General features: G+C 41.6%; 2 non-coding genes across 2 annotated transcripts; one reads left to right on the top strand and one right to left on the bottom strand.

The window, feature by feature from the left end:
- The first annotated feature begins 460 nt into the window (after positions 1-460).
- TRNAI-AAU lies at positions 461-534 on the top strand. Its single transcript has one exon. It is a non-coding gene; the product is annotated as a tRNA-Ile (tRNA).
- A 67-nt stretch (positions 535-601) lies between these two features.
- On the bottom strand, positions 602-675 carry TRNAV-AAC. The gene has a single exon. It is a non-coding gene; the product is annotated as a tRNA-Val (tRNA).
- Positions 676-3,943: the final 3,268 nt, after the last annotated feature.

Below are 3,943 nucleotides of genomic sequence, written 5' to 3'. Positions count from 1 at the left end.
TTTATCACTATCTACCTGTTGCAAAATGTTGCACATATGGCATAGTCTGCAAATTTGCCTAGCTACCACTCCTTCCGTTCCAAATTACTTGTCGCTGAAATGGATGTACCTAGAACTAAAATACATCTAGATACATCCATATGTGCGACAAATAATTCGGAACTGAGGCAATACTTGCCCGCTTGCACATATGATTTTATCACTATGTAGCTGTTGGAAGATGATTTGCGTACCCAATCAAAGGCTCCAGTGGCTACCTATAGTTACAAACGGGGACAGTTAAATGGGAATCTAGATAGCAAGGACCAAGATTGGAATATAGTGTCCGAGCAAAGGCGGCATTTCTTGTGAATCACACGATCAGCACATAAGGACCAAAAGACGCTCCTGTGATATTATTGCTATTTTGTTCCTGTCATTATGGGATGATAAGTAAGCTAAAAAGGTACAAACCCGCAAAGGCCTATTAGCTCAGCTGGTTAGAGCGCCGTGCTAATAACGCGAAGGTCACAGGTTCGAGACCTGTATGGGCCATTTCTCTCTTTTTCTTTTTCTATCTGCTTTTTTTTACACAGTAAAAAAATTAAAAGAAAAACGGAGACGGCTTCGCCCGGGTTGGAACCGGAGACCTTCAGAGTGTTAGACTGACGTGATAACCAACTACACCACGAAACCTCTATGTCTTTTAAATTACATCGTATTAATAAGATAATGTCCAGCATTCTCAATTTCTCATACAGTGTCCTTTAACTATGATCCACTATTTTTACAAGACAAGTGTCCTTTAAGTATGGATTTTCATGGAGATAAGTCCCAGCATTGTATTCCAAGATTTATGGAGATGAACCCGCAATAAATTATATTCGCCCAAAAAAAAACCCGCAATAAATTATATATATAGACCAAGAAAGGACCTTGGACGGAAAAAAAAACACTACAGTGCCATCCACCGCTAGCAATCCCAGGAATAGAAACTTAAAACATGACCTGCCACATTATCACATCAAAGTTATGGTCATAACCTGAAGTTGATGCCCTTTTTGTGTGATTATCAGGCTGTGGCTGCATTAACATTCTGCAGTAGGAGAAAACTCTTTAATTTGGCATCTAATTCTATGATTTCTCAGATAAACGAAGAGTGGGGAGCGGTGGATGATCTTGAGATGTGGAGCAATGGTATGATGCAGCAGTGGTCTGAACCAGAGTGTCCGGTGTATCAATTCTGATGCCTCGCTTGTGGGTTTCTTCGTTTTTGTTGGAGGAACATCATCTGGTTGTTGGCATCTGTAAACAGGGGAGAGACGAATTTGTATTTGAAGTTCAGCGTATAGCGTGATTGTAATTCCATTCTATAACGACGGCCACACATCAGGATTTGTAGGCGCAAACCTTCCGGCTGAAAAGATTTAATGTTCAAATTTATATAATACTAGATGACACCCTGCCCGGTGCTATGAGAATTGGTTGATGAACATTTGGGCTTATAACATGAGAACCAAAATTAAAAGGAACTACATATGACCTACAACCACCACAGAACTTGCATCCTACTTGTCGTTTTTGTGCCTCCCAAAAAGTTGTCATAAATAACAAATGTTGAACAGATTATGAATTGGATTTTTGTAGTTTGGTAGACGCATCGTGTATTAATGTATACTAGCAAACATGCCTGTGCGTTGCAACGGGAGTAAAAGAACATGCTCGTAGACCAATAAACATGAACTCTCAAACAATTTTTTGCGCATACGAGTCAAACAACTTTGCAAGTAGCAATACAATAGTTTGAAATTACTCAAAAGTAGCAAGATCCATTATTGGAAGCAATCCATTATCAGATAGAACAGTGTCCAGTCCTCTCCTACTACAGCATCACATGGAATATAAAATCAGATTTGTCAAGTTCTTGGTTTAGAAAATTTTAGTTCATAAAGTACATGTCTACAACTAACTCGCTGTCTTGATTATAGATTCAACTTTCAGTAAAACGATCAATGGAAGTGATCGTCATATGCATATATTTTTTATTTCCTCCATCCAAATATCATTAATGAAACAATGTAACAAAAAATACATCATAAACAGGTGTATTTCGAGCGGACATTTTTTTGTATTTACATAGAAATGTATGACCGCACCGAATTACTAAATTACCTCGTGAAGTTTCAGGGTGTCTGCACCATTTTTGTGTGGAACGTCTTCACCACTCGCAAGTTCCAACTGAACTGCACTGTTATATACACATCTGTACTGCTGCTGCTGGAACTCTAAATTTCATTATGTACATTTGTTCAAACCTTTGAGCTGCTCTTTGTAAGCGGTTGCTTGTTCCAGAGGCACGGCGAGCCTCATCAAGCTACTATTTCACGAGGAAGCATCAGCAGCAACATGCGTTTTTTGATGGTGTCTTGCATGCATGCAATGCTTCTTCACAAAGTACGGAAAAATGCTAGAAACAGAGATAGTACAATGGTTACACACCTCAAGATCAATAGCACTTGTTCATCGCGCTTCAAATTTCAAAGCTTAAAGAAGAATGTCGATATGTTCAGAATTCAAGGGAAATAAAAGATTCTTTTTACATGTAGTATCAGGAATAGGTGTTTTTTCAAATGTTGGTACAGAAGTGCCAAATCCATTGATTAGAAGAAAGCATGGTACAAGCAAAAACCCAATATGGGGGCGAATGAGCTAACAACAGCTAGTGCAAAAGGGAGAGAGAACAAAGGAGAAGAATAAAAGGAATGTATCACACGGGTGGAAAATTCAGCCAGGATCCAAATGGGATAGATGTTCCAACCAGATTCCACAAGGCAATCTCATCTTTTAGGCGCTGCGGGAAGCTCGTGGCATTCATCTCCCCTCTATGGAAAGTGTGTCTGTTTCTTTCAGGCCAAATCTCCCATGAAGTCAGTTAGTAGTAGTATAATGATTATGTTCAGAAAGTAGGAGGTTGTCATCGTAGTAGCAGCAGAACCGGCCCTGGTATGACGTAGACGATGTTGCCGGTGTCGATCTGTGACAATCCCTAATCAGCATCCCACTGAATAAGGCTCAGTTAATTTCAGCGATAATTGGGTAATTAACGGTCAAGAGAAAACAGCTCAAAACAAACCGTTCATCCCAAACGGCACCGTGGCAGCTAGATGCATCATGCATGCATGCGCTACAAGAGCTGCCAGGTTGCAGTTGACCTTTGTCCTTTCAATCACGACCAGATCCAGCAGGGCTTGTGTCACGGCACCGTGGAGGATGATGGCATCTTCGCCGTTGATGGCGGCATCTTCGCCGCGTGGTTTGCTGAGGCAGGGCGCTGGTTTTTGTTTGGCAACAATTATGGCGTCGAGAGGAGCTTGGGTCGCGGCGTGGTCTTCGGTAGTCGGTTCTTCCCGGCGCAAGTCCTGCATATTTCTCTTGTGTTGCTCGTCGTCAAAGTTGGAGCTGTGGTTGCTTGCACGTGGGGCCATCTGTTGGCATGTGCCGTCATGGTTTCTGTTTCATGTCGGTGGCCAGGTTGGCCGGTGGTGCCCATGTCATATGGGTTGTGTTGTGTCGGTTTTAGCCCGGTTTTCCGTCAATTAACCGGGCAATTCTCTTCTTCTTAATCAATGAAAATGGCAAGTCTTTTGGCTCGTTTAAAAAAAAAATCCTGATCATCACGAGCACCAAAAACAGATGAGATAAGGTAGCAGCTCCAACACGCACGAGGTAGCTTCCGCCAGTGACCTAACCCACCGTAACTTCCTTTTCATCTAAAATACCAGGTCCGAACTCCGAAGGGAGACTGATTAAGAAAGGGATTTTTCACGGTGAAGGATTCCATTCAGAGTTGTAAAGATTTTTTTTTCTTTTTTTCATCCAGCGGACGTACGTTAGTTTTTCCTTTTTCTCTCATCGAGCTGGACGTGTAGACTTTGTTTCCGTAGGGTTTTTTTTCGCTACACGT

Source organism: Triticum dicoccoides, chromosome 3B, assembly GCF_002162155.2.
Source record: "Triticum dicoccoides isolate Atlit2015 ecotype Zavitan chromosome 3B, WEW_v2.0, whole genome shotgun sequence".
In the NCBI taxonomy this organism is placed as follows: Eukaryota; Viridiplantae; Streptophyta; class Magnoliopsida; order Poales; family Poaceae; genus Triticum; species Triticum dicoccoides.
Note: the sequence above shows the minus strand (reverse complement) of the source record. Positions and strands in the feature narration are given on the sequence as shown.